At 35.3% G+C, this 23,175-nt stretch overlaps 1 long non-coding RNA gene across 1 annotated transcript; it reads left to right on the top strand.

Moving 5' to 3' along the window:
* Positions 1-5,214: 5,214 nt before the first annotated feature.
* LOC125175227 (uncharacterized) lies at positions 5,215-23,136 on the top strand. Its single transcript, XR_007155709.1, has 5 exons — positions 5,215-5,300; positions 6,817-6,903; positions 9,193-9,342; positions 21,110-21,208; positions 22,169-23,136. It is a non-coding gene; the product is annotated as an uncharacterized LOC125175227 (long non-coding RNA).
* The last annotated feature ends 39 nt before the right edge of the window (positions 23,137-23,175 follow it).

Here is a 23,175-nt window from a genome sequence, read left to right as displayed (position 1 = left end):
TTTGATGCCTCTGGCTTTGTTCTTTTTTTCTCAAGATTGCTTTGACTTTTCAAGGTGTTTTGTGGTTCCATGCAAATTTTAGGATTCTGTCTTTTAGTGCTGTGTAAAATTCCATTGGTATTTTGACACGGGTTGCATTGAATTTGTAAATTGCTTTGGGTACTGTAGACAGTTTAACAATACTATTTTTTTCCGTCTGTTAGCATGGTATATCTTTCCGTTTATTTGTGTCCTCTTCAGTGTATTTCCTCAATTTCATGGTTTTGAGAGTTTAGGTTTTTGACCTCAGTTAAATTTATTCTTAGGTATTTTATTCTTTTGGTGCAGTTGTAAGTGGGATTTCCTTATTTTCTCTTTCTGCTATTTCATTGTTAGTGTATAAAAATGCAACATATTTTATAATGGTAACTTTCCATTCTGAACCTTTATTTATCAGTTCCAATAGTTTTTTTGGTGGAGTTATATATATATATATATATATATATATATATATATATATATAGTATCATGTGATCTGCAAACAGTAACAATTTTACTTCTTCCTAGTTAATTTGGATGCCTTTAATTTTTCGTTCTTGTCTGATTCCCGTGGCTACAACTTCCAGTATTCTGTTGAATAATAGTGGGAAGAGTGGACATTCTTGTTTCCAATCTTAGAAAAAAAGCTTTCAGTTTTTAACCATTGAGTATGATGTTAGTTTCATATATGGCCTTTATTACGTTCAAGTATTTTTTGTCTAAATTCACTTTGTCAGAGTTCTTATCATAAATAGATGATACATTTGAACATATTTGTTAATTTATATGAACATTTTGTCAAAATTTTGCATCTATTGAAATTTTTTTAATTTTTCTCTTGTTAACTTGATGGAACATATTAATTTATTTGCAAATATTGAACCACATTTGCTTCCCTGTAATAAATCTTCTTGATCATGGTGAATGATTTTTTTTAATGTATTGTTGAATAGTTTGTTAATATTATGTTGAAGATTTTGCATCTGCGTTCATCAGATATATTAGATATATTCTTGTACTGTCTTTGGTAACAAGATAATGCTGGTCTTGTAGAATGAATTTATAAGTTTTCCTTCCCCTTATATATTTTATTATTTATTTATTTTTATTTAAGTAATCTCTATACCCAATGTGGGGCTCACACTCATGACCCTGAAATCAAGAGTTGTATGATCAACCAACCAAGCCAGTCAGGCATTCCTCTTATATTTTTTGGAATAGTTCAAGAAGAAGAGGTATTAATTCTTCTTTAAATATTTGGTAGAATTCACTAATAAACCCATCCATTCCTGCACTTTTGTTTGTTGGGCGTTTATTACTGATACAATTTTGTTACTAGTAATCAGTCTGTTCAAATTTTCTAATTCTTCTGATTTAGTTAACAGAGATTGTGTGTTTCTTAGGGAATTTATCCATTTATTCTAGGTTGTCCAATATGTTGGCATATAATTTTTCATAATTATACTGTATTTTGATGTCAGGTGTTATTTCTCTTTCTTCATTTTGATATGTATTGAGTCCTCTCTTTGTCTTGTTTACTCTGTCTAAAGGTTTATCAATTTTGTTTATATTTTCAAAAGACCAACTCTTGGTTTCAGTAATCTTTTTTTGTCTCTATTTCTGCTCTAACCTTTATTATTTTTCTCTCTCTCCTAATTTTTGGTTTTGTTTATTCTTGTTTTTCTAGATCCTTTAGGTGTAAAGGTAGGTTGTTTGAGATTTTTCTTGTTCCTTGAGGTAGGCCTTTATTGTTGTAAGCTTCCCTCTTAGAAGTACTTTTGCTATGTCTCAAAGATTTTTGACTACTGTGTTTTCATTTTCACTTGCCTCAATGTATTTTTTTATGTGTTCTTTGATTCCTTGGTTGACCCATTGATTGTTTAGCCATCACAAGGGGTTTTTCCAGTTTTTTTTTCCTTGTAATTGATTTTTAGTTTCATACCATTATATGGATGAAAAAGATGTTTGATACAATATCAATCCTCTTAAATTTATTGAGACTTGATCTGTGGCCCTATATGTGATCTATCCTGAAGAATGTTCCATGTGAACTTGAAAAGAATATGTATTTGGCCATTTTGAGGTAGAATGTTTTATACATATCTGTTAAGTCCGTGTAGTCTAATGTGTTGTTCGAAAACACTTACTGTATTGATCTTTTGCTGGATCTTCTATCCACTACTGTTATCATATTACTGTCAATTTCTCCCTTTATGTCTGTTAATAATTGCTTATGTATTTAGGTGCTTCTATGTTGGGTGCACAGATATTTACCATTGTTACATATCATTTTGTTGGATTGATCCTTTTATGGTTATGTGGTCCCCTACTTTGGCTTTTATTACAGACTCTGTTTTAAAATCTACTTTTTTTCCTAATATCAGTATTGCTAGCCTGGTCTTTTTTTAATTTTTTTTCACTTATAATTTTATGATCTGTTTTTTCATCCTTTTGCTTTCACTTTGTGTCTTTAGGTCTTCTAAGTACAATATAAATGGGTCTTGTGTTTTTAATCCAACAAGTCACCCTAAATCTTTTTTTTTAAGGAATTAAACTCTTTAAAATTTTTTAAATTTATTTTGAGAGAGAGAATACCAAGCTGACAGCACAGAGCCCAATGTGGGGCTCAAACTCATGAACTGTGAGATCATGACCTGAGCCTAAATCAAGAGTCGGATGCTCAACCAACTGAGTCACCCCCATTTTGTGTCTTTTGATTGGAGCATTCAGGCCATTTACATTTAAAATAATTAATAGTCATGTACTTAATTGCCATTTTGTTCATAGTTTTGTGGTTATTTTTGCACTTCTCTGTTCCTTGCACCCTTCCCTTGTGGTTTGATGGCTTTCTTTAATGTAATGCCTAAAGTCCTTTTTTTTTCCTTTTCTTTTATGTGTTTGGGTTTATCTATTGTAGTTTTGAAATTTGTGGTTACTAGAAGTCTTTTTTATGTTAATGGTAATTTAAGTTTGAAAACATTCTAAAAATGTTAATGGTGGGGCGCCTGGGTGGCGCAGTCGGTTGGGCGGCCGACTTCAGCCGGGTCACGATCTCGCGGTCGTGAGTTCGAGCCCCGCGTCGGGCTCTGGGCTGATGGCTCAGAGCCTGGAGCCTGCTTCCGATTCTGTGTCTCCCTCTCTCTCTGCCCCTCCCCCGTTCATGCTTTGTCTCTCTCTGTCCCAAAAATAAATAAACGTTGGGAAAAAAAAAAAAATGTTAATGGTGATTTAAGTTTGAAAACATTCTAAAAATACTAAATTTTAACTCCTTCCTTCACATTTTGTGTATATCATATTTTAGACCTTTTTACTTTACATATCACTTGACTAACATTTGCAGATGTAATTGATTTTACTACTTTCGTATTTAAACAAAAGTATACTATACTGGCTTTATAAATGATTAATCTAGCACCTTTACTGTATGTTTACTTTCACCTGTGAAACAGTTTCCTTTCGTAATTTTCTGCTAATTCTAGTCTTTTCCATTTAAAGGATTCCCTTTATCCTAAGACTGGTTGAGTGGTGATGGACTCTTGACTTCAGTTGGGAAACTCATTTATTTTTCTATTCTGAATGATAATCTTATCAGGTGGTATATTCTGGGTCATGGGTTTTATTCTGTAAGTACTTTGCAGGCCACAAGGGAGTGGCATGATATATTCAAAGTTTCTGCAAAATCAGTCAATAGCCTTCTTGGGTTTCTCTCAGATGTAACTGTTCTCATGTGCTGCTTTTGAAAGTCTCTATCATTACTTTTTGCCAGTTTGTTTATGTGGATTTCCTTTTGGTTCATCTTGGTAGGGGCTCTCCTTGCTTCCTGGACCTAGATGTCTGTCTCCTTCCTGTTTAAATGAGTTTCCTGCCCCTTTTCTCTCTTTTTCTTTTTGGACCCCAGTAATGTGAGTTTCATTGAAAAGAACAACTTTAAATTCAAAAAACAGCCCTGCCTTAGTTTAAAACTAAGGTCTCCTTTCTGCTTAATTATAAATTTTTGATAAAAAATAATAATATACAATTGCTGAGAAGTCTGTTTTGCTTGCTCTTTGCTACGAGCATTGTGAGGCCTTTCCTGAATGTAACCCGCTGTGTAGTAGAATGGGTTGTAAACCTTCCTAAATGTAGTCTGATATGTGATGGAATGAGTGATTGTACATAAACTAACTGGCATTTCTCGCTTCTGTAAACCTGCTTGCTTAGCACATTCCTCACCTAGCCTACCCCCTTCCCCCTTCCCCCTTTCTCCTCCCGCCACAAGTAACGGACAAAGCCTTCCCGCCAAAGGACAGACAAAGGACGCCCAATCAGAGAACAACAAATGTCCTTACTTTAAAATCAACCAATCAGGCCCCTCATAATTTAAAACCTCCCCTGTGCTACTTGTCTCTGTCCATAAAAGCGCTGTACCAACCCTGATCGTGGCCTCTTGCGTCACCGGCGACGAGTGCACGGGGACCAGGTTCGAACCTGCAATAAACGACCCTTGCCGCTTGGCTTTGACTTACGACTCTGGTGGACTTTTGTGGGAGGTTTCAGAACTTCGGGCATTACATCATATGCTCGATAATGTCACTGATTTCCCTTAATCTGTTCTCATTTTTAATTATTCTTTTCTCTTTTTGCTGTTCAGCTTGGTTACTTTCCATTACCCTGTTCTAATACTCTAATCTGCTATTGATTCCCCTTACTGTATATTTTTATTCTAGTTATTGGATGTTTCAGCTCTGACTGGTTCTTTGTAATATTTTTAAATCTTTGTTGAAGTTCTGAGTTTATCCACTCTTTTTTCTTAGTTCAGTGAGTATCGTATGACCATGAATTTAAATTCTTTATCAAGCTTTTGCTATAAATTTTGTCTTGTTCTTTCATTTGGGACATATTCCTCTGTCTCCTTATTTTGTTTAATTCTCTGTTTCTAGGTATTAGGTAGGTCAGCTATGTCTCCTGGTGTTGAAAGTCATGCCCTTTTGTAAAAGAGTTTCTGTGGTGTCCTGTAGCATAATCCCCCTTAGTCTCCAGAATCAGATATTCCTGGCTTATTCCTGTGTGGACTGCATGTGCCCTACTATTATGGCTGAGCTGTGATTGCCTTCAGCCCAGCTGACTGCAAGGAGCTGCTTTGCCTGCTGAGGGCACATTGGGCAGGGTTTGATTCCCACTTTGTTGAGCTGAGGCTGTGTGTGGTTTGGTCACCCTAGGTGTCTGCATTTAGCCTCCTGCCTCAGCTTCTGGAGGATCAAAGAGCGGGGCTTGCTTCCAGTGTGGCTGAAAGGCTTTCATGGGTGAGTATGACCTAGATGTCTTCAGTTAGTTTCTCTGCCATAGCTGGCTGTGCCGAAAGCAAGCTATGCCCTGCAATGTACCTGAGCTAAGAGGCTGGGTTGCTGGGACTATGGATACACTAGTGTGTGAGGTTAGTTCCCCACATCCTGCAGAGGCACCAGTCCCTTCCAGGTTTGCCTGCAGGGTGTGACAAAACAGGAACCACTTTGGAAGGACACCTGTTGATGTGGGCGGGTTGGATGTGGTGGGTCCTTAGGAGAACACAGTACTTACAGGGTAGGTAGAGAGTGTTAGTGCTGGCTCCTGCAGCCATCCACCTCTCTAGTTTGGTGGAGAGAAAGAGAAATAGCACCCACCAGCACTTTTGGTCCCTGATAAATCTTCTGAAGATCCCTGCCCCTCCAGCGCCTGAAATTAGCCAATAAATCTCCTTTACATATACCTAGGTACTTTTCAAACTGCTACTTCTGTACTTGTCTTGGTGGGGTTATTTATTATGCTGGCTCTTTAAGGCAGGTGCTCAGTTTTCTATTGTCCTCTGCCTCTCCCAGCTTTAAGCCCACTGATTTGTTAAGTTCCCAAAGTTAAGCCCCACAAGTTTTTACAGCTAAATGTATGGGTACTCACCTTCCCAGTGCAGGTCTCCACAGGAGTTACCTGACACTGGATCTTATCCTTTGTTTCTCCATGCTTGTGATGTCCCTCCCATTTGTGGTTAGTTCCACCAGGGATTTGGTTTCCAATCAAGTCTCTGTCCCACCTCCCCCTTCCAATGTGGTCTCCTCTCTAGGATTAATTGTGGAAGGTCTGTTCTGTCTTCGGGTCATTTTTTAGAGTTAATTGTATAGATGTAGCTGTTACCTTAATGTGTCTATGGGATGAAGAGAGCTCAGGATCTTCCTATGCTTCCATCTTCCCTAAATTCATCGTCCTGTTTACAATTTCAAAAGATTTAACCAAAAAGAAGTATATATCTATAATTAGAGCTATATTTAGAAAGAAAGACGATAAAATTACTGTAGTCAATGTTAAGAACAGATTTACAAAGGGAAAGGTATACAGGGGGGTGCTGATTTTAATGTTTTCATCTTTTCTGGAAATTCTTTTTTTTTTTTTAATTTAAAAAAAAATTTTTTTTTTTCAACATTTATTTATTTTTGGGACAGAGAGAGACAGAGCATGAACGGGGGAGGGGCAGAGAGAGAGGGAGACACAGAATCGGAAACAGGCTCCAGGCTCTGAGCCATCAGCCCAGAGCCTGACGCGGGGCTCGAACTCCCGGACCGCGAGATCGTGACCTGGCTGAAGTCGGACGCTTAACCGACTGCGCCACCCAGGCGCCCCTGGAAATTCTTTTTAATTTAACTCAAAAGTTGGGAAGACAACTAAACCAAAGAACAAAAAATAAGAGGCAAAGATTATAATTAAGTTTTGATTATAGAAATGATAGAGTCCCTTGACTTATTTTTATAACCTTGGGAAATTATAAAATACAGGCTATTATTTATCTTTCAGGTATGTTTGCTACAAAGTACATTTTAATTGATTTGAAATATGTATAAACTTCCAAAGGAATAAAAGTACAAGAGCATCTATGCCCAGGTAATTGGAATATTTCTTTTAGGGTTATTTTTAAGTAAATAGTTATGTAATTAAGAAGAAAAAAATTGCTACTTACCTGAGAGTGACATCATCTTTAATCTCTATAATCTTGCCTGAATAGAGAAGTATGTGTTTTATAAACTGGTATTATGAAAGAACTTGTTTTTTTCCTTTCAGTTTTTCTATTATATATTTACTCAGCTTGAATAAATGCTAATGTTTATTTTTGGAAAAGTGAGTTGTGGGAAATTTATGGAAATAATTCAATAAAATTATATAACTTTAATAATTTACCATAGTCTAGAAGAAAGTTTATATGATTAAGATGAAATTGTCATTCATCATAGTATTATTAAGTATACATTCTTAGGGGAAAACAAACAAAATTCCACAATAAAATTTGGCTTTTTCATATGTACGTTCTCTATGCATATTAACTCATATAGGCTGTATATGTAATCTTGTTGAGTCTTATTTTTTCATTGTAAAATTAAAATAATATATTTCATCATACATTAATAAGAATTAAAAAAAGAATAGTTTATTGGTCAATACATGATAGACTACAATCAATAGGTTTCTTAATGTTATAAAAGTCATGTTTTGCTTTCTTATATAAGGATTTCTAAAATATTAATGCTACTGTGTGATTATCTTCACTTTGTGTATGCAGGTATGTGTAGCTTTCATCACAAGAACAAATGGCAAACACTTTAAAATTATTCTTATTTTTTTATTCTTCCTAAGGATGAGGGTATATTCATATTAATGTATAAGCACAATTAAAGCAGAGATTAAAATATCTTTTTAACAAAGATAGTTTGTCTCTAAATTACTACGGCTTATTAAAATAATTTGACATATCTTTGGAGACTCAATATTGTACATGATAAGTTTTCATGAAGAATGTGTGAATCACTATGAAGACTGAATATATTAATCAAGAGATAAATTGCAAGAACCTAAATATATAAATTTGCCGTTAAGAATTTGGAAAATTGGCTTAAAGTGCTTAAAAGTTGCTATACTTATAAGACGACGAGAGGCTGAATGTGAATTTTGGGTTGAGTAGACCTTAAATATAGTGAGGAGGGCTGTTTCTGTGAACATATTCCTTAGTGTAGTATGTGCATGTGTTGAGAGAAGAAGTACAATGCAGTGGTAATTAGTAAAAGGAGGCAGTCAAAAAGATGGAATTCTAGCTATTTTTACTAAGGAATCAGTCCTACATCTAGCCAAGCAGAGGTTTTGAGATCTTGATCCGAGGCAAATGTAACCAATTTAAAGAGATGATCAGTTGTACCAGTGTATACACATTCTCCCTCCTGCTCCAAAATGGTTTGAGATCAAACTGCTACACAGCAGAATGGAATATAGTTCAAACATAGATGTACATTAAAAATATTTTATATTTAAAATATATCTAATTGAAATATACATACCTATTTCTATGTGCTTATATAATGATGTGTAAACATATATATACATATGATTTCACTCAAACAGCAATCAAAGTGAGGTCTTAGACATTATTAGTATTTTTTTTTATAACCAAAACAACCTGAGGGAAACTAGGGAGAAGTACCAATCAAGTACATAAGTAGGTATGTTTACTATGTATGTGCATGTGCACATATTTATTGTTGCTGATTATGTTATTTAGGCAGACTCCTGTTCCTTCTCTGTGACCTGACCCCCAGTGCTTATACCTCTTCTGCTCTAACCTCCCTTTGGCATAGGAAGGTGGCTAATAAGATGTGTCAGTCATACGGTATAGTTTCCAGAAAAGCTCCCAACAGTGATATTACAAGGTTGGCAGTTTAGGGGAGCAGAATTTGCCACCCTAAAATGTTTCTTTAGCATAAGGATTCTTTTAGGCTGCTTACTTTTTAAGAAACTGCAAACACAGGAGAAGCTCTGAAAATCAAGTAGAAGTTACCCTTTTGCAAGAGAACATTTACATGTATAAAGCAAATCTATTTGTAAAGGTATCTCTCACTGTGCCAAGAATATGGGGATAACTCTAAATCTTTAGAAATTTATGAATGGTGAAGACAGAACTTAAATCTGCATTAAAAAACTTATTTTTGTTTATTGTGATTTTCTTGGTAACTGGCTCTCTACTCCCAACAACCTCTTAGGTGTCTAGCCAAAAATGATGCGATATTAAAGGTGATGGCTTTGACCATTTCAGAGGTGCTCAGTTTTTCTGGGTCTCTCTGATATACACATACTCCTTAACTTTTGTTTTTCTCCTGCTAATCTGACTTATATCAATTTAATTATTAGATCCAAGAACCTAGAAGGGAAGAAAGGAGAATTTTTCTGCCCCTGAAGATGATAACCATGAAGGGACAAACTTCACTAGTTGGATACTGCTCACTTCATGGCTGCTGGCAGCTGAGAGATTCTATGACCACTGACAAAAGCTAGCAGAAGGTGAGAATTTTTACCATGTCAGGTCTTCTGGATCTCTGCCTTCAGGGTCTGGTGGAATTGAGAGTGGTAAGAGTCCTTTTCTTTGTCTAAATTTAGATTAGCAGAAGAAAATATTTATGGGATTATTTCCTTGGGTATAGTGACTTTGGTAAAAGTTTGTTATGCATACTCATTTTCTATTGATCTTTTTCCCCCAAGAGGTGGTTATTATTTTCTTTTGTTTCTGTCATCTTGTTCCATATCTTGAGAGTGTGACCTCTCTGGTCTCTACCAACCGGAAGAGGTCTGTAGTGGCACACGTCTGGTGGATAGCCAAATAGGTTGCTGTTAACAACCTAGGCTTGCAATTGGTCACTTATTGTCTTCCTGACTGTGCCAGCTCTCAGGGGAGTTTATCATAAGGGATCCTGGCCCATAAGGGACCTTTGTCATCTCAACTTTTGTTATTTTGTTAGGCTAGAAAAGTCCAATTTAGTTCTGGCCAATGTCAGATATTAGCAGATCTGTGACTGGAGGCGTCTCATGGGAAACCAGAGACATTATTTGCACTACACCATTCTTACCACCTGTCACCATAAAGTATTTTCTTTCTTAGACTATCTCTGGGAATAAACTTTCTGTATCTTGTGAGGACTGCATCTTTTAATCCTTTCTTTGGGATGCCTCTTGCATCCATTAGTAAGACATAAAAGTTTTATTGGTTTGAGTTACTATTAAGATTAAGAGATCCTACTCATCAATGGCCAGAAAGTAGATACTCTGAATTTTAAAAACTTCTAGATCAAAAAAAAAACAAAAAAACCAAAAAAAACAGTTTTATAGAGCTCTCATCCTTAACAGTTGTCTGACTGGTGCCTATGGACAAGTCCAAATTAAAAATTAGACACAAAGAGAAGTGAAATGGTTAGCCTTAGAGACCCCTTTAACAAAATAAAAGATTACAAATTAAACTCAAAATAAAAATTAAACTCTATATCCAATGTAAATTCCGCCTTCTTGAATTCCAAGGAATTAAATATGCCGCCTTCTGGTACACACACCTGATTTATAAGAACTGCAGTCGAGAAAGCTGTAAATACCTACCAAAATGGCAGAATCATTCTAAGTTTGTTTTGTGTTCTGGCAACTTGACTTGATAACTGTCAGACGGGGGGGTTCCAAACTAAGGCCAGACAGAAGTGTTAATTGCAACCTATTTGTGGCTAGATATGTCCAAACAGAAAATGTAGGTTAAATTTCATTTTGGCTGGGATTCTCCCAAACTGCCACCAGCCCTCAGGGGAATTACAACCTAGAATTACAATGGCCATTATGAGGAATATGTCCCAACTACATAAGATTATTTTAAGAAGTGAATTAAAGGCAAGTGCTTTCAAATCAAACAAACAAAATGGAATACATATTTAATTGGTATGCAGATGCCTCCAAACATTTTCAGAATACCAAAATAGCTTCGTTGAAGGATTTGTTATAAGAGGCTAATTAAAAAATTAAAGTTATGAGAGGTACGAAAAACAAAAGAGTATAAAATTGATGTAATTTCTAGTGTTCCCTTCTTTATTTGAGGACTGTTTCTAGTAATCCTTTGTCTATTCAGTGTGGAAAGGAAATTCAGACAATTAAACAGATACCTTTCAAAATTAAACCATCCAGGGCTGCTGGTAGTCCTCTTCAGATATCTTTTACTCCTTGGTCAAAGGCCAAAGTAAGGGCCATAGTTAAAGAATTTCTTAAACTCAGGGAGGATTCTCAAAAGGTTTTGTAAATGGATTACCTCCTGAGATTAGTGGATAGACAAAAAGCCAGAAAATAAAATGAGAAGCCACAGGACTGAATGAACTCTTGACCATGGTTGATATTCAGAGCCTCATAGGAATTTTTTTTAAGGCTTCATTCCTAAGCTAAATGTGCACAAAGGGTAAGAACAAACTCCCATGTAGGTTGATGGGTGTGATAGTCCTTTGATATCATTTTGGTGCCAACGCAACTTTTTGAAAAATTGAGTACAGTCATCCTTGTTTTACAAAGCTAGGCTAGTTTTTGCAAAACTAGAGGTGTGACTGCAGAAACAATCCAAAGTTTACCAATCCCTAAACCTTTCCTATTTATCTCAAAAGGCTTACAAATATTGGCCTTAGGAAACCAAAGTCCTTCCTTCCTGGAGGAACTTATTTTAACCTGTGCTTTTGAGATGTAAATGTTCTACAAACTTCAGGGAGGTAATTCTTATCACAGTGAAAACAAAAAAGAGACTTTGATTTAAAATTTAGGTGAATAAAAAAAATCGTGTATTTTCCAAAAATTTTAGTAAAAAAAAAAAAAAGAAAAAATGTTTACCCATCTGAGCAGATAAACTTAACACATTCTATCTAGTGAATTTTATATTAATTGTACCTGTATAATGGCTAGAATTTTAGGATTTCTCTTTGCATATATGTTTATGTGTGCCTATATATGTAAATTGTAAATGTGTGATATGTATCTACACCTGGATGGCATTGCCAAAATTAATTTGGCTTAAAAGGTTAAAAATGAAGTATTCTTAAAATTCTGAAAAATATTACAACTAAACCACTGTTTTTCAAGTTTACATCATCTGGGGTAATCATGGGTAAATAATGCCTAGTTGAAGCCTGTCATTGTAGTTAAAATAGATCGATCTTCAGAGTTACCTTCCTTTCTGGTTTACTAATCAAATTCATGTTTGTTACAAAAACTGTCAGCAAGAAAATAGCTTAGGATGATAGTTGGTTTTATCCAATGTTTCATGAAATTTTCATGATTAATCTAAACATAATTATTAAGAACAAGTGAGTTAAATAGGTACAACTAAGATACAAATTTGTAAATGATTTTTCAGCAATATTTATGTCCACTTAAATAGTTTACCGAAACCTTTTCGGTAATGTAAAACCTCAGAGGTTTGCTAAGTTAAATTAGATGATGGGTAGTCATTAAGTAGCTAGATCATTTCCAAATAACATAAAAGCTGAAACATTAAATACTGAACGTAGGTTTTTCTACTTTTAGCTTTTTATTAGAGACTAAAAGATATTTGGATATGTTAGTGCTACATTGGAAAATCGAAAAATACATGTTTCTAGAAATAATAAAATGTATTCATGAATTTGCTAATTTAGAGATTGCTGGTTTAACATTTCACAATTGCTTATTAGTTTTCACTAGAAATTAAGGTTTCTAAGAGTTAAGAATTCTATTTAAAATTTTTTCTAATTTTTTTAAAAATATAATTAACAGTATTCTATTGGTTTCAGATGTACAATCTAATGATTCAACTATTTAATCCTCTGTTTCATCCCCTCCACCTCTCCTCTGGCAACCAGTTTATTCTCTGCATTTAAGAGTTATTTATTTATTTATTTATTGTCTCTTGTTTGTTCATTTATTTCTTAAATTCCATATATGAGTGAAATCATATGGTATTTGTCTTTTCTAACAACCCCAATAAGTGTGATTCCTGGAAATAATAAGGGAAACAACACTGTAGGCAAGGAAAACACATGTTTTTGGTTTAAAAAACATAGGCTGGAGATGAAAGTGTAGGAAGATCCTGAATTCACCTCTCCCACAGACACACTGATTCTACAATTTTACGTACAGCAGTTCCTCCTGAAGAACTGAGGGCTGGTGAAACAGCTTCTGCACACTAAAGTGTAGAGAGACCACATAGGGAATGGCAGGAGAGACTGAGACATGGTAACAATGGAAATCCCACTCTCAATACTGCAAAATGCATTAGGAAGGGATAGCACTAAGAGAACCATGCACATATCTCCCCACACTGGGGCACAGAAAAAAAAAAGCCACAGTTTAAAAGGCAAATAAAATATAAATGAAGGAAACTCATTTACTAACCCTAGAGCATCTGCCAAATGATGGTGGAATGACTAGAACTCTCTCCACAGTCAGAAATGCTAGCAAGTGCTAAGTTTATGTTCCTCCTCCACTTTCATAGTACATACTTGAGCAGGGTCCAAGCACTCTATCCATCTTTTATACTGGTGAGCCCCAGGCCCCGAGCCAACACCAGCTCAAGCTCTCCCACCAAGGCAGCCACAGCACAGTCCACTGGGAATAACACTGGCCTGTCCACTACAGCTCTACCTATCTTGTCAAGGCAGCAGCAGCTCAAAGCACCCTGGGATACCTGGGGCCCATACCTGCTTTAGCTCCAAGCTTCTCAACAATTTACCCCTTGTGCACAATGCCCCAGGACCCCTCTGGCCCACACCCACTTCTGCTCCAGCCATCATGCCAGTGAGCCCCCTGCACAGAAAACCCTAGATTGTGCACACTTTAGCTTCAGTCAACCCCCCCCGGGTAGCCCTGGCATGGAGTCCCCTGGAAACCCCAACCTCTGTTCGTTATAGCTCCAGCCAACTTGCCAAACCTGCAAGTCTCATGTAATCTACACAGGGAATATTCCTACACAAGGGATAGTAGATGTTTTGTCTATTTCGCGTAAACAGAAATTGAATCAAAAACAGAGGAGCATGCACCAAACAAAAGAACAAGACAAAATAGAGTTAAGCACTCTACCTGATAAAGAATTCAAACTAATGGTCATAAAGATACTCACCAGACTTAGTAGATAAACTTACTAACAACTTTGATAAAGAGAGAGAAAGTGTAAAAAAAGAACCAGAGTTGAAGCATACAATACCTGAAATTAAAAATACACTGGAAGCAATCCACAGCACATTAGAAAATACAGAAAAAATGGATCGATCTGGAAGACAAGGTAATAGAAAGCACCCAAGCTGAACAGCAAAAAGAAATAGAATTTTCAAAGTAAGATTACATTAAGAGACCTCTGGGATACTCAAACATACTAATATTTGCATTATTAGGGTCCCAGAAAGATAAGAGAGAAATAAAGGAGAAGAAGAATTCACTAACCTGGCAAAGGAAATGAACATCCATGTCTAGGAAGCACAGACTGCCACAAACAAAATGAACCTAGGGTGGTCCACACCACAACACAAAATAATTAAAATGGCAAAAATGAAACATAAAGGGAGAATCTTAAAAGCAGCAAGATGAAAGTAATTACTTACAAGGAATACCCCATAACATTAGCAGCTCATTTTTTAGAAGAAATTTGTAGGCCAAAAGGAAGTGGCAGGATATATTCAAAATGCTAAAAGGAAAAAAAAAATGTACAATCAAGAAGACTCTTATTATTTAGAATGAGAGATAAAGAGTTCCCTAGTAAAATAAAAGTTAAAGGAGTTTCCACCACTACACTGGTCTTACAAGAAATGTTAAAGGATTTTCTTTAATTTGAAAAGAAAAGAACATAACTGGAAGTAAGAAGATTTTACAAGAAAAATATTTGGTTGGTTAAAGAAACATACAGTAAGTGTAGTAGATCAATAACTTATAAAAGTAGTATAAAGGTTAAAGACAAAAGTAGCAAAATATGTCTAAAATATTAGTTAAGGGATTCACATCATAGGGGCACCTGGGTGGGTCAGTTGGTGAAGCAGCAGACTTAGTTACAGCTCAGGTCATGATCTCACAATTCATGAAATCAAACCCTATGCCAGGCTCCACACCTAGTATGGAGCCTGCTAGGAATTCTCTCTCTCCTCCTCCTTCTCTCTCTCTCCCTCTGCCCCTCCCCAGGTCACTGACATTCTCTCTCTGTCTCTCAAAAAAAAAAAAAAAAAAAAATGACATCATATACATAAAATGAATGAGACAGTAAAAATGTAGTGCTTTTAGAATGTGTACAAATCCAAGCAACTATCAATTTAATATTCATTGCTATATACACAGGATGATATATATGAAATTCATGGTAACTACAAACCAAAAACCTGTAAAAGATACAGAAAAAATATAAAGAGACAGGAATCCAAGCATAACACTAAAAGTCATAAATCACAAGGGTAGAGAGCAAGAGAAGAAAAAAGGAACAGAGGACAACTATGAAAACTAGCAGAAAACAGTTAACAATGACATACCTAGCAATAACTACTTTAAATGTAAGTGGTATTAATGCTACAATCAAAAAACAGAATGACTGAATGGAAAACAAGACCAATCTGTAAGTTGTCTGCAAGGGAAGTGACTTCTGACCAAAAGATACATACAGACTGAAAGTGAAAGGACAGAGAAACAACCAACAAAACTAAAAGGCAGTCTACAGAATGGGAGAAGATATTTGTAAGTAACATATATGATAAAGGATTAGTGTACAAAATCTATAAAGAATTTATCACACTCAATACCCAAAAATCAAATAACCCAGTGAAGAAATGGGCAGAAGACATGAATAGATACTTTCCCAAAGAAAACATCCAGATGGCTAACAGACACATGAAAAGATGCTCAACATCACTTATTAGGGAAATACAAATCAAAACTACACTGAGATATCACCTCACACCTGTCAGAATGGCAAAAATTAACAACACAAGAAACAACAGGTATTGGCAAGAATGAGGAAAAAGGGGAACATTCTTGCAGTATTGGCAGGAATACAAACTGGTGCAGCCACTCTGGAGAATACTATGTAGGTTCCTCAAGAAACAGAAATTAGAACTACCCTACGATTTGGCAATTGCACTACTAGGTATTTACCCAAGGGATCCAAAAATGCAGATTTGAAGGGGTACATGCACCCCAATGTTTATAGCAGCATAGTCAACAATAGCCAAACTATGGAGAGAGCCTAAATGTTCATTGACTGACAAATGGATAAAGAAGAGGTAGAATGGAAAATTACTCAACCATTAACAAAATGAAATCTTGCCATTTTCAATGATGTGGACGGAGCTAGAATTTATTATGCTAAGTGAAATAAGTCAATCAGAGAAAGACAAATACCATATGATTTCACTCACATCTGGAATTTAAGAAACAAAACAGATGAACATATGTGAATGGGGGTAGAGAAAAGAGGGAAACTGATAGAGAACAAACTATGGGTTGATGGAGACAGGTGGGTGGGAGATGGGTACGTGGGTATTAAGGAGACCACTTGTGATGAGCACTGGGTGTTGTATGTAAGTGATGAACCAGTGAATTCTACTCCTGGAATCAATATTGTACAGTATGTTAACTGATTTCTTTCTTTAAAGTGAAAGGACAGAAAAAAATATTCTATCCAAATGGTAATTAGAAAAGAAAAAGGCTAGAGTTGTAATACTCATATCAGACAAACAGACTTTAAAACAAAAACTATAACACAAGACAAAGATCATCATATAGCAATAAAAGGATCAGCCAAATAAGAGATTATAATAATTGTAAGTATCTATATACCTAATGTAAAAGCACCTAAATATATAAAGCAAACATTAACAGATAAAGGAAAATTTGACAGTAATACAAAAATAGTAGGGGACTCTACATCTCACTTAATATCAATGAATACATGCCAATACAGAAAATCAATAAGGAAAGAATGACTTTGACACATATTCAGAACTTTCCATCCCCAAACAGGAGAATATACATTCTTTCCAAGTGCACACAACATATTCTCCAAGATAGATCACATGTTAGAGCATAAAATGAGGCTCAATAAATTTGATAAGATTGGATTGTAGCAAGCAGCTTTTCTGACCACAACAGAATATAACTAGAAATAATTGCAAGAAGGAAACTGAACAACCTGCTACTACACAACCAATGGGTAAATGAAGAACTCGAAGAGGAAATAATACCTTGAGACAAATGATAATAAAAACACATGGTCCAAATTATTTGAGATATACCAAAAGGATTTTTTTTTTAGTTTATTTATTTTGAGAGCGCGCAGAGGAGGGCCAGAGAGGAGAGGGAGAATCCCAAGCAGGCTCTGCGCAGTGAGCAGAGCCCAATGTGGGGCTAGAACCCAAGAAACCAGAGATCATGACCTGAGCTGAAATCAAATACCCATCCAGGGATGCCTCTGCTGGGTATTTACCCAAAGAAAATAAACACTAATTTCAAAAGATTTGTTTATTGCAGCATTATTTCCAATAGCCAAGATACGGAAACTACCTAAGCATACAGTGATACATGAATGGATAAAGAAATGTCATGTGTGTATTTGTGTGTATACACACATGTACATACACAAATATTACTCAACTATAAAAAATGATCCATGTTATGAATGGCAAGATTTCAATCTAGGCAGTGCTAACTGAAATAAGTCAGAGGAAGACAAATATAATATGATTTCACTTATATTTGGAAGTTAAAAAAAGAAAACCAGAATAAACAAATTTTAAAAAGACAGAGTGGCTGGTTGGCTCAGTAGGTTAAGTGTCCAACTTTGGTTGAGGTCATGATCTTGCAGTTTGTGAGTTCGAATCCTGTGTCAGACTCTATGCTAAAAGCTCAGAGCCTGGAGCCTGCTTTGGATTTTGTGTCTCCCTCTCTCTCTGCCCCTCCTCAACTCACACTTTTTCTCTCTCTCTCTCAAAAATAAACAAACATTGAAATAAAGGGGAAAAAAAAGACTTATACAGAGAATAAACAGGTGATTGCCAGAGGGAAAATTTGTGAGGAAATAGACAAAATAATTGAAGGAAAATAAGAGGTAACTTCTAGATTTAAAATAAGTAAAAATAAATAAATAAAAATAAGAGGGGTGAAAAGTATAGCACAGGAATATAGTCAATAATGTTGTAATAACATTTATGGGGATAGATGTTAATTACACTTACCATGGTGAGCATTGCCTAATGTATAGAATTGTTGAATCACTATGTCAGACGCCAAAAAGTAATGTAAGATTGTATATCAATTATACTTTAATTTAAAGAACCTAAAAAAATGTATGAGGTATGCATATGTGTTTTTGTTAAGGAAGAAAACAAGTAATTTTGTCTTGATTGTTCAGAATGGAAAAGAGAGGGAGAGGAGAGAGAATTTTACCTTGTATAATCAAACAGCCTCAAATTGAATTAATATTAAAGTCTATTAAAATAAGTTTTAATATTAGTAATGTGCTATGTAAAAGTAAAAGTTAATTTTCTTTCATTTGCTGAAAGGACAAAATCTTTTTGTGCCATTTGTCTACTCCTAAAAAGCAAAGATTGTTTGTTTTATCAGAATAAAACAAATTTATTTTTTTATATTTTATTTTATTTTTATTTTATATTTTATTTATTATCAGAATAAAACAAATTTATCTTTGCTTCATGTTATCTGTATCAACAGATCATTGATTACTTAAATAAACCTATTCCTTTTGATATTAAAATAGCTAAGTTTTGCTCAGAACTATATAACCTTCTATATTTGCCTATGAAGTCTTTAATTATCAGTTTGGTTAAACAGATAAATAACCATTGTTTCACAGTGACCTATGCTCCTATTTAGTCGTGTCCAAAATCTTTTGATATCTTTGAGAAACGTCCCCAAATTAAATTTATTAAATGAAGTCTTTAAAAAAAAAGTTTATTTTGAGAGAGAAAGCACATGCATGCATTTGAGAGCAGGGTAGGGGCAGAGAGAGAGAGAGAGTCCCAAGCAGTTCTGTGCTATCTGCTCAGAACCCAACATGTGACTTGATCCCACAAACCATGAGACTATGACCTGAGCCAAAATCAAGTTGGGTACTCAACTGACTAAGTCACCCAGGCACCCCTATATGAAGTATTTTTGACCTGAAAGATACTGTAGGAAATTCCAGAGGGTCCCTGGAACATCACAAAAGATTTGCTAACCTAATTAAGCTTATTTTACATGTTAAAATTATGGAAAAAAAATTATTGTCTAGTAAGTGATGATAAGCCATCATATATTTACCCATAAAATATAACCTGTTATTAACATAAGTGTTGTAATTATATAACTATAATATAGTTGTTATAATGTGTTCTAGATATTCTAATAAATTCCTAAAGTTCTGCTATGCCCTGGTATGATGTTATCAGTCATAATTCTAGTTGTCTTAAAATGTATGTCGCAGAAATAACCAAATATCTTTGTCAATTGCATTGTAATGAACTTGCTTTGCATCTGAGCTTTAAGTCTGTCATTTACAGGCAGTTGTTTTATCTGATGGTTTTGAAAAAGTGTTTACAACAAAAGTTTTTCATATATAAGGAGACTAATGGAAAGTACTCTAGACTACAGGTTTCTGACAATTTTCATATCATAAAACTGAAGGGAGTAAGAACTTCCAGAACTAACAGAAAAACGAGACTCAAGCAAAACAAAATCAGTAACAAAGGACTAAATGAGATAATGAGAATGATTATAGTGTTTGTGATATTTTTGTGTTGCCAAGTTTTTAATATTTTGTTTTGCCAGATTTGGAGAAACTTTTTCTGTTAAGCTATGACTTACAGCAATTTGATAAAAATATACCTCTGTGAACAAATTGAAACATTTGTCTTTTCCACCCTACCTGATTCCTTTAGAATCCAGAAACTTTCAGTGAGTTCTTATATTTTCATGGCAATACATTTGTTTGCCTATGTTCAATAAGAATCTGTTTTTCTTGTTTATAATCTTGTTTTTCTTGGATACAATCAGAAACACTGGTTATGTTACAGAAGCTTTGCCTGGAATGTCATATTTGAGAGAGGTATGTATAGACTCAGAGGACAAAACAGCTTTAAGGACTATGCTTAATATTACAAAGCCACTAAAACCCCTTGGGAAGACAGAGTGGTACCTTGCCTACAGGGTTTCCAGCAGCCTTCCTAGGTGACTTAGGATGGGCATTTCCTGGGAGGTGCAGGAACCTCTAGATATTCTGGGAGCCTCAAGAAGAGAGGAATTCACCCACATCTAATGGTATTACAGGCAAGTCTGATGGCAAATCTTTGGCTTGGCTTCTCATCCTTGAGAGGATTTTAGAAGTTCAATCTGAGCCTCCTTATAAAGTTTCTGTAATGCAGATCTTAACTTATATAATTGATTGGTATTCTTGATGTGCTTATGTAAATAAGCCAAGTTTAATTGGCTAGACTTACTCCACAAACAAATCAGCTTTAAGTTGGCTATCTTTGCTGAAAATAAGAGTATTTTTAGAAGGAAAAATTATGTTTTGGTAACACACTTTTGTCAATATTAAATTCTAGATCTCATTGTTTTTGAGGGCTTGTTGTTTGCTTATAAACTGGATACTGAAATTTTCTGGTTTCTTCAAATATCTGGCTATGACACTCCAAAGTAACATTCCAATTTTCTCCCATTCTTTTGACTTGGAATCTTTGAGAACTAAAATTGCCCCTTTTTCTCAATGCCCTGCAGACTGAAGCTAGATGACTATATAACCTTCAGAAAAATCACAACAGCTCATGTTTAGACAAATCGTGTCTGTTGCTATGTGAACCACTTAGAGTTTACCTGAATACCTGATGACATTATCAGAGAAGTTCAGACTGCAAAAGATACTTTAACTCCTACATCTAGAAATGTCTCAACTGGCTGGCCTCAAGATTCAAAATGGATTTACAGTAAAACCTTGGTTTGCAAGCGTAATTTATTCTGGAAACATGCTTGTAATACAAAGTACTTGTATATCAAAGCGAATTTCAAGAACCATTGGCTCAGTTGTGATCATGGGATGTTCGGTGTCATGTACTACTCGTAATGTAAGACATTGCTCCTTTGTTAAGTTAAAATTTATTAGAAATGTTTGCTCGTCTTGTGGAAAACTCCCAGAACACGTTACTCACAATCCAAGCTTGTACTGTATATTATATTCTAATCATTAACCTTTAATTGTTTTTGTTTCCATAGAAATGCCTTATTAAATACCTTTTTTTTTTTTTTACCTGCAATATAGGCATACCTTGGAAAGCCCACCTGAAAGACCTGCATCCTTAAATGAAACACAACTCTTTAAAATGACCTATCCTCAGGTCTGAGAGACTGGCTCACTGAGGTATGGAGCAAATCTATCAACTTAGCTTCTGCATTGTGAAACTTCTAAGCTTTCAAAGCAAGACTGTAGGGGAACAAAACTTGCTGTGCAGAATGTCTCTCTTTTTAAATTTTTTTTTTAAAGTTTATTTATTTATTTTGAGAGAGAGAGAAAGAGAATCTCAAGCAGGCTCCATGCTGCCAGAATCCACAAACTGTGAGATTATGACCTGAACCGGAAGAGTCATGAAAGAATCTGACGCTTAACTGATGGAGCCACCCAGGCACCCCTAAAATATGTCTGTTTTGCATAAGAATTATTTTATGCTGATTGTTTTTAAAAAACTGAAAATAGAATTTACTGTTTCATAAGAGACATTTACATGTATGAGGCAAATCGACATTCATAAAGGTGTCTCCCTCACTGTACCAGAAAGATGGGAAGGACTCTAAATCTCTAGAAACTCCTACCAAGAAGACAATTTCAGTCTGCATTACACCGTTATCCTTATTTAATGTGCTTTCCAGGTAACATCCCATAACTGACTCCCCACCCAAAACATCTTCTTTTGCCTGTAGCTGGAGTTGGTATTTGAGGTGATAGCTTTGGGCATTTCAGAGTTAATCCATTTTCTGGGTCTGTCCCATGTATATATGTTACCAAACTTTTATTTTTCTCCTCATCTGCCATGTATCAATTTAATTATTAGATCATCCAAAGAACAGAAGAACAGAAGAATGGAAAATTTTCTGTCCCTATGCAGATATACAAGTTACACATCCCTTTTTGCTACTTATGCAACCTAGAACTCACGGCAGAAGCGATAGCTTCTTGGAGCCAAGAGAATAAAAAGACATCAGCATTATAAGCTTAAGCTATGAACCCTCTCTAAGCAACTTTATTTGTAAAGATGCTAGTAAATAAAAATACACAAGTTGCAAAGAAAGTCTAAACATATATTCTTTTTTTTTTTTTTCAAAGTCTATTTATTGTAGCAATCCCTGCACCCAGTGTGGAATTTGAACTCATGACCTCGAGATCAAGAGTCGCATGCTCTACTGACTGAGCCGGCTAGGCACCCTGAAAAATATGGAAAGAATATCACTGGGAAAAATAGATGTTCAATGCCAACACTAAGGAAAAATTCAAATAGAAGACAAACTACTCGTCATATAGTGCAAAATAAGGGATAAAAAAAATCAGGGTAAAAGACTGCCTTTGGGACATACCTATTATAAATAAAAGACTTAAACATTCTAATATTAAACAATTTTATTCATATGGGTCTTCTCTAAAGGCCCTGCCACACAATGCCCAGAGATGTAAGTGCAAATGTGTTCACTTCATACTGCAAGTAATGGTTTAAAAAAAAAAAAAAAAAAAAAAGGAGTGACCAGAAACACTAACATCTAACTGCTCATTTGGGGAAATGGATAAATAAATTGAGTTATTCAAAAAATGGAATACTTTACAAAACATTAGAATGATATACTAGGTCTCCATGAAATAGGGAAGCCGAAAGGACTCCAGTTGAGAAAATCTTTATTTCTGCTGTTTTTCTGCAAGGTCCCATTTCTGGATAAGCCAAAAAACTATATTCCCACCTCAAGGGGAAAACAAGAAAATTAATCATTCTCTGAGTTTTGTCCTACGCCCCAAACACCTGATAACATTTAAGAAGAGCCAGATCCCAAACATGTTCCAGAATGTCAGTTCTGAACAATCCTCTGCTGACGCTGGCATCAACCCTCCTTACCTTCAGTGATTTATGCAATAATACCTATTGTTCACCTGACACTCACCTTTGATAGATTACCCTAGATTCCTACTCTAGATTCCTGGAGGCACATGGACCCTAGACCCCTTTCCAGGATAAATTCCTAACCCCACGTGACAGGGAAACTCACTCTCCTTTCCTTTGAGTCTCCCAGACACTCCGTCTGCATTTTTCTGACACACTATTCAATAAACTATTTTTAATTTCTCCG

The sequence above is a fragment of the Prionailurus viverrinus genome, chromosome C2, assembly GCF_022837055.1.
Source record: "Prionailurus viverrinus isolate Anna chromosome C2, UM_Priviv_1.0, whole genome shotgun sequence".
Classification (NCBI taxonomy): Eukaryota; Metazoa; Chordata; class Mammalia; order Carnivora; family Felidae; genus Prionailurus; species Prionailurus viverrinus.
The sequence above is the reverse complement of the archived record's forward strand: the minus strand, read 5'-3'. Positions and strand labels throughout refer to the sequence as shown.